Source organism: Choristoneura fumiferana, chromosome 4 (genome assembly GCF_025370935.1).
Source record: "Choristoneura fumiferana chromosome 4, NRCan_CFum_1, whole genome shotgun sequence".
NCBI classification, from domain to species: domain Eukaryota; kingdom Metazoa; phylum Arthropoda; class Insecta; order Lepidoptera; family Tortricidae; genus Choristoneura; species Choristoneura fumiferana.
In genome coordinates, this window is record NC_133475.1 from 89,080 (window position 1) to 97,499 (window position 8,420).

The window sequence follows — 8,420 nt, forward strand, 5'->3', positions numbered from 1 at the left end:
TTAATAAATCTGCGAAAAGAGTTATTCGGCAGTACATCTGAAAAAAATACACTCCAACTAAGTGACATTTTCTCTTAGTTGGTACCAAAATAATTGAAATAATGTTGAAAATGTTTACTAAAGTCAAAAGTGGGTAATTACAACAACAAACTGATCTTGTTCGAATGTGTTGTTTAATTTAATAAAAGTTCTTTATAAAAATGACTTAATTCTTCTTTACCTTTATAAAGGCTCTTTGTAAAATTAATTACCTTATTTTTGTTTGAGTTTACAAAAATCTTGTGTTACATTGACGATTTATGTTTGTTAAGCTAACAAAGCGCGAAGTTGTAATAATTTAACTTAAACTAGAATCAAATAAGATAAGAAGTGTATTCTACAATGTTATTTTTAGTAGCAACAACAAACTAACAATGTTCTAACAATCAATTTTCAAATTTGCTGCAATTAAATAATGCGTTATATTAAACAACGTCTTAGTAGAATCTACAAATTATTGATCATTGTTATAATTCATATATGGCACGTTGCAGTAAGCAGGCTTCTGAGTAGATTTTTATAGTCATATATTTGAATCTGTGAATGACTTGATCGAAACAAGCAAGAGCGAGCCCGCCACGCGCGTCGCGCGTGTCCCCCGCCCCGCCACAGTGTTGCCAGACACCCCACTTTTCCGCTTTATACCGCGCGTTTTTGCCACTGGCCCCGCTATACGCGTTAAGCTAACGCGGATCCGCTTTTTTAAAATATACACGAACAATCTTTAAATGTTACCACTTGCTCGTGGAAAAAGGTGATAAATTCAAAACATCGAACGAACGAAACCGCCGAACGCTAACCGTAAGCCGTAACGGCGCAGCGGAAGCACTCGTTGTACTATTCACACTTGCGCGCTTTGCGATAAAGCCATTTCACTCACACGGTAGCGTATACTTAGAAAACAAAGGTCGGGCAAAATTAACAATAACTGACTACTATTCAGCGTACATCGCTTGTTATATTTTGTTCAATGGATTTCATTTTTAGCATAAACAGATAATGTATGTCTATGTCTATACATTTTAAAGCTTGTAGTTTGTACTAACATTTAAGTAGGTGATGTCAAGCATAAGCGACGTTGCGTTGCGATATTGAAAAAAAATACGAAATATTGAAATCAAATTGATTAGTTCATCATCATCATCCCAGCCTATATACGTCCCACTGCTGGGCACAGGCCTCCTCTCAGAATGAGAGGGCTTGGGCCGTAGTTCCCACGCGGGCCCAGTGCGGATTGGGAACTTCACACACACCATTGAATTGCTTCGCAGGTTTTGTGCAGGTTTCCTCACGATGTTTTCCTTCACCGTAAAGCTCGTGGTAAATTTCAAATGTAATTTCGCACATAAATTCGAAAAACTCAAGAGGTGCGGGCTGGGGTTTGAACCCAGGACCCTCTGCTTGAGAGGCGATACTGCGATAGGTCAAACCACTAGGCCACCACGGCTTTTTGATGATCATTTTGATGAAAAGATGTCGAGGACATTTTTTCATTTGAATAGAAATGAAAATATATTTAAAAATATATATATTGTGATTTTTCTTCGGCTTTTCAACGTAGTAAAAAAACCTATAAACGTATTCCGCAAATCCGCATTTTCATTTAAAAATCCGCGTTTTGAAATCGCAGCTCTCGCTTTTTGTATTCCGGCATCTGGCAACACTGCCCCGCGAGAACGCGGCGCGTTTTGACTTGTTCGTTCATTTCACTTTTCCGTTACCGGGCTGGCGTATGCGGTAATGCGAATTGATTGATTAGATAAATGCTCAACACCGAATAATTGTTAATAGCGCTTACATTTTACATTACCTTTGGATTGGTTTGTATTACTTTGTACATAACTGTACCAAAAAACATGGATGAAGTAGCTGAGCTCCTACAAACGTGGGAGCTTCCTGAACTGATTCCTGTATTTACCGGTAAGTACCTAAACGCTGTTTATTTACTTTAATAGTAATCACTCTGTGTCTAAATATTATTCATTAAAGTTTACCAAACCAGGACCAAACTCTCAAGAGTTGGTAGGTTTAGGTACATTTCATTCCTTTGAAATTATTGTTCGTTTATTTTACTCTCCCTATGTCGTATGAAGGTATAGGAAACCTTTCTGATCGCCTCTAACATGACTTCACAACTGCTAATAATCGTTAATGGTGATTTTCCACCGGCGAGGCGAGACGTGAATTGAAATTTCTATGGCTTTTCGCGCACCCGCCGCGAGTCGCCGCGGGCGCCGTCATACAAATTTCAGTTCTCGTCTCGCCTCGCCGGTGGAAAATCACCTTAATAGCAAGGACCATCGGCCTAACGTACCTTCCTTGATACGAAAGCGCGGATTCAACGCATCTAGGCCCTAGTCTAGGGCCTAGATGCATTGAAAATAATAATATTTATACTAGCCCTTCACTGTCCCACTGCTGGGCAAAGGTCTTTCTTCCCTTTTTCCACTCCACTTTATAAATGTTATGTTTTAAAAAACGCATTATGTATATATTATGTACCTATTCTTATACATTGTTTGATAGAAAAAAATCATTCACTTTTAGAACAGCGGATTACTATACAGGCATTATCAGCCTTGACCCCGGGTGATGTCAAAGATTTGATTCCCCAGGCAGGACCACGGGTCCTATTCACAAGGTGCTGGGATACCTGGAAAAATGAATTTTTGCCAGCGGTCTTAAACAATGTATCATTTTCAGTAAGTTCTTGATATTGCTTAAGTACTTATTTATGGCTTGCTTGATATAATATACTCAGTAGCAAAAAAATTACCCAAATTTTGTTTGGTTTTCATATATTTTGGGACTGGGCTAACTTTTTTGCCGCTGAGTGTACCTAAATTGAATGAGAAATTACTGTAGACACCTATATTCATATTTTGTACTAAGGTGGGTATATAAGGGAATATCTTTTTTTATTATCTAAAATATTTCACCTAAACAAACAGCAGGGAAAAAAAACAGCAATGCTATTTATTACAGTAACACCAAATTGAATGCATTATATCTAGGCTACAGTTAGCTATTCCGCATTTGAAGCTAAAATCAATCAAGGGAATGGATGGTACCTACCTACCTTTATTAAATTAATTAAATTAAAATTAATACATAATAATAATAGTACATATGGTACCTAAATGATTGATGGAATCAAGCGTTACTTTGTGGAGGCCCATATCAATGAACTTCCACCCTTTACCTTGCTACTCCGCAGAAAATAGTATAGTAGTAGTAGTAGTAGTAGTGTAGTAGGCAGCATATACTTACTGCAGCATAATGCTGAGTCAATTCCTTTTCGACATCATCAAATGTTTTTATTTTCTGTAAATTATGTATTATTTTAAGTTCGATGTCGAAATAAAGTTATGGAAATAAAGTTATGTCTATGTCTAAAATGGTAAACTATGTGACACACATTACTTATTTTTCTTCATGTAACACCGCCTCCTCGCCACATAAATCCACATATTATATGACACACAAACTCGCTATCACCACCACCATAGTAATCGCATACGCGTTTCGAACCCTGTACGGGTTCATTGTCATTATCCAAATACACCACCATTCCACACCCAAAGAAATTACATACTTAGGTACTAATCTGTAAGATCATACCTAAATGATTATTTGTTGTCTTCTTTCATTTTTAGGCCTTTGATTTATCAAATATAGAGTTAGACTACTCTGGCCCTGGCCCCAGTGACCCAAAACCTAAAGAGTGTATACTAGTGACACAAAAAGAAAATACTCCCCCGAGTCAAGAAACAGTGCTGGTGTTAGAAACTCAGAGCGGGGTAAGTAATTTATTTTATGTTGGTGGGTTTGATAGATTATAATTAAATTACCTATTTGTATATTGCTGTGCCCTAACAGGGTAAATGTTAAACCTTCATATTTTAAGATCTTCATCACAACATTTAATGCAGTAAAAACTTTAAGTTTGCATGTAAAATTGTGTTGAATTCTTAATTGCATATTCAAATTATATTAATATATTAAAGCCATGGTGGCTTAGTAGTTTGACCTATTGCCTCTCAAGCAGAGGATCATGGGTTCAAACTCAAACCACGACTCGCACTTCTGTGTCTTTCGAAATTCATGTGCAAAATTTTCATTCTAAATTTACCACAAGCTTTACGGTGAAAGAAAACATCATGAGGAAACCTGTACACACCTGCCAAGCAATTTAATGGTATGTGTGCAGTTGCCAATCCGCACTGGGCCCGCGTGGGATCTATGGCCCAAGCCCCAAGGCCCGAGTAGCTGATAGGAGATTTGTGCCCAGTAGAGGGACGTATATAGGCTCGGATGATGATGATTATATTGTTATTTAATACACCACTTTAACACAACCTTACAATACAGTGCTATAAATAATATATTATATTGTTTAAAGCATTGTATATAGCTTCCACTATCTATTTTAATTTTTAAACTCATTTTTTGTCTGTCCCCAATGCTCCTCTCATCCACTCAAAGGTTGACTGGTAGAGATCCCTTAAAGGGATAAGTTCGCCTTTGTATATAGGTATCTCAATGTTGACAATTGTGCTTGTTTACTTATTTTGTACAATAAAGAGTTTAACCGACTTCAAAAAAGGAGGAGGTTTATACACATACATAAATGTAAATAGAAACATACAATTACATACATAATGAACTATACTAATATAATATACATACATACATAATAATTACTACCTACCTGATAATTTACCTACTTAAGTACCCTTCTTACTTATTTTTATTTATTATTACAAGCTTTTATTTATAAAGTTTTACCTGTCCCGTTGTCTGTCTGTCTGATGGTAATCATAATCAAATCTTGCAAGTTAAATCGACCGACTTCCAGTGGTTAGATTGACTTGAAATTTGGTATACTTATGTAAATTGCGTGACAATACAATAATCTGGTAGTTCAGCCAGGATCGTCTCCACAGGACTGAACTCTTCAACGGTTAATGACATCGACTTGAAACTTGGTATGCAAATTGTTTGGGTGACAATGTACAGTCAGCAAAAAAAGCTTGTATTAAAAATTTAATTTTTACCAAAAACTTATTCAAGAAAATTGTAATTTGTAATCAATCATTATTATAATTTAAAATTAAATAGTTAAATTTTGCTTTTTTCTGGTAACTCACCAAAAACCGGGCAAGAGTGAGTCGGACTCGCGGACCGAGGGTTCCGTGTCAGTGTCATGTATAGTAATATTTGTGTTACTAACCATACATTTCTTAAAAATTTGAAGAACTGTATTTATTTTATTTTGTAGTATAAACAAGCCATCTCTTGAGTAATGTAATTTTTATTAATTTCTAAAAAAGATGCTATTTAGAAATCGTTTTTACAAGCTTTTATTTCCTGTAATCTTTCTATAAACTTATCACACAGAATAATTTCAGATTTGCGCAGGGCGTAATATTGATTGTTCTTCCAATTTAAATGCACCAATTAGGTACAATATTTACTAGCTTTTATTTAGTTTCACCTGTCCGTTGTCTGTCTGTTTATAATCAAATCTTGCAAGTTAAATCCGACGAACTTTCAGTAATTGGATTGACTTGAAATTTGGTATACTTATGTAAATTGCTTGACAATACAATAATCTGGTAGTTCAGTCTTCGCAGGACGGAACTCTTCAAAGGTTAATGGCATCAACTTGAAATTTGGTATGCAAATTTAGTTTGGGTGGTAATACAAGTACAGTCCGCAGAACAAGCTTGTACTTATTAAAAATGAATTTTTTACCAAAAACTTATTTTCTATTTTCCTTTTCAGCAACTGGAAAAATTGCTCAATGATTCACTGGAGACAAGTTCTTTATTGATATATAAAGGTGGCTCTTTGGACGGCGACACAACTAGAAATTTGCTGGCGTCCGTCATTGCAAAGGAAATATTAAATAATAATAGAAATTCCCCAATAGTGGGACCAATATATTTTAAGTGGGCTAAGCAGATTATCGAACTCTTTCCGGGGGAAAGAACCACTACCTACTATATCCCCGCGTGTACAACAGCAACGGGCGTTGTTTTACAAGCTCGGGGGAAACTCGTACATCAGGTATAAGTACACACAGACTCACACCACATGACCGCACCCACATATACACGCATACATCGCACAAGACGCACGCACAGATACATACACAAACAGACAACCCACACGTGTAATCTTAACTTTGTAAGTTTTTATTTATTCAGTTTCTTTTTTTTTTTAGGTTTTGAACAAAAGGAGGCGCTTTCAGCAGCTGGGGTCCTTGGCCACAAAAAAGAGGACCAGGGTGGAAAGCCCTGGATCGTCATATCCAAGAAGCCCGAGGCCACTGCCTGACAGCCTTAATGACACACAAGACACCCAAGACACACAAGCTAATATCGAAGAAATTCTAGTATGGCTTCAAAATTCATCCGAACCATGGGGCCTTGTGGAAACAAAATGGCAACAAACTGCCAAGCAACGCGTTCTCAACTTGCACGACTTACAAAAATATCAAACAATAGAAAGCTATTTTAACTGTTACCCAGCCTTAAAAAAACCCCATGGTTACACTCTGGTAAGTATTCTAAGGTTTTCAAAAAAATACACGAAAGTACATAAAAATTCAACTAAAAAAAAAGAGAAAAAAGTACGCGATATTATTATATTACTTCAGTTATAATAGATTTTATTGTAAGTACTTAAATAAAAATTAGAATATATTTATAGAGTAGATAGCTAATCAGAATAAAACCCTTGTATTCACCCATAATAATTGTATATTACTGCTCTAATCAAGGTGTGGTCCATGCGTTTTGAAGCTAAACATAGAGTTTTTAAATTGGCTTCAAATGTATCATGTAATAGAAAAAATATTACTCTAACTTTAACGACAAAACATTGCCTCAGATCCTTAGGACCGGTCCAGTTGTTCGTGTCGTTAGTGACGAATCTGCCGATAATCAATTCATACAGTCACGTTTACAATTATTGCAAAATAAGTCCCTTGTACAAGTTACTTGGGCCACTGTGTGTACTACACGTTATGTTAAAGGTACCATCTTAATTTATGATACAATTTCTAATAATTCACTGCCCGTGTTCTTTAAAGTGGAAAATGTCTACTTGTATGATTCAAATGACTTGATTGTTATGGGAATATTAATGAGTACTTTGTCTTTTGATGAGCATTTTTTTGCATATGAAGTTGCAGAAACAGAAGTAAAAGAAAATGTTGTTAAATATCACAAGAATTTAGTGTCTCCTATCCCATGTAACATTAATATTCTCAGTAACGGAAAAAAATATGTAACTTTGCGATGTACGTTATAAAATTGATGTTTTTTTTTTGTTTTTTGACTTGATTCCAATAAAGCAATATTTAAAAATTATTATTTATTTTATTACATTATAATCATTGAATATAGCTGATAGGCAATAGATATAAAATTTGACCGTGATTTCTCGCATAGTATACTAAATATTGGCCAATTTAAATAATTTACGTATTTGAGCCTTTGTAAATCTGCAATGCTTTTTTTGTATTACAACCAAGTTTAACGCATTCGTTGTCACCTGTCAGAGTCGAACCTTCTTCAGGTGCCGCAAATGCACATGTGCGTTCAAACGCCTGTGAATCTTTGCCAACGGCACTGGACGAGTCACCAAAACGCATTATATGCGTCGGTGGCAGTGAATGCGTTTTAAGTACACATCAAGCTTTGACGCGTTTTGACGCGTGTAGAATGGAGTTTTATTGTAAAGTTGATGTGCATTTGACAGTACACAAAAATACATTGAGATTTTACAAAAGTATTTACATATCTCACTATCACCAATGATGATATAGACTGGATTAGCAATCGCCATAGCTGCGGTCGCGGAATTTTAGTTCGATTATTAAATCTAGATGGCGATGACATTATAGCTCGAGACTTTCGAAGCAAAACAATAAGACTACAGATGTTTTTACTGCATAATAATGCATTTGCAATATTATAAGACATCTGTGGTATTATTGTTTTGCTTTTAAAGCCTCTGGCTATAATGTCAGCGCCATCTAGATTTAATAATCGATCAATTTTTCGCGGTCGTTCTGACTATGGCGATTGCTAATCCAGTCTATGTCATCCTTGTCTCAACTACGTAAATGCTTAAATTGGCCAATAGACTTAGTAAATATGATGATGAATCATGTGTATGTTAAAAATAATCTCAACTGAATCTATCATCTGTCAATAATCACATCAACAAAAATTCTTGGTAAATGCAACAAGTTACCTTGTCTAACTAAACCTAGAAATCCAATAGATACAAATAATCACTCAAGTTAAATGAAGTATTTATTTTTTTGATCTCATGAAATTAAGTAGTCATATTGGGTATGATTTCAA

At 35.5% G+C, this 8,420-nt stretch overlaps 1 long non-coding RNA gene across 1 annotated transcript; it reads left to right on the forward strand.

Annotated features, from left to right (window-relative positions):
• The first annotated feature begins 532 nt into the window (after positions 1-532).
• Positions 533-6,626, forward strand: LOC141427227 (uncharacterized). Its single transcript, XR_012451309.1, has 4 exons — positions 533-1,959; positions 3,696-3,839; positions 5,827-6,111; positions 6,269-6,626. It is a non-coding gene; the product is annotated as an uncharacterized lncRNA (long non-coding RNA).
• The last annotated feature ends 1,794 nt before the right edge of the window (positions 6,627-8,420 follow it).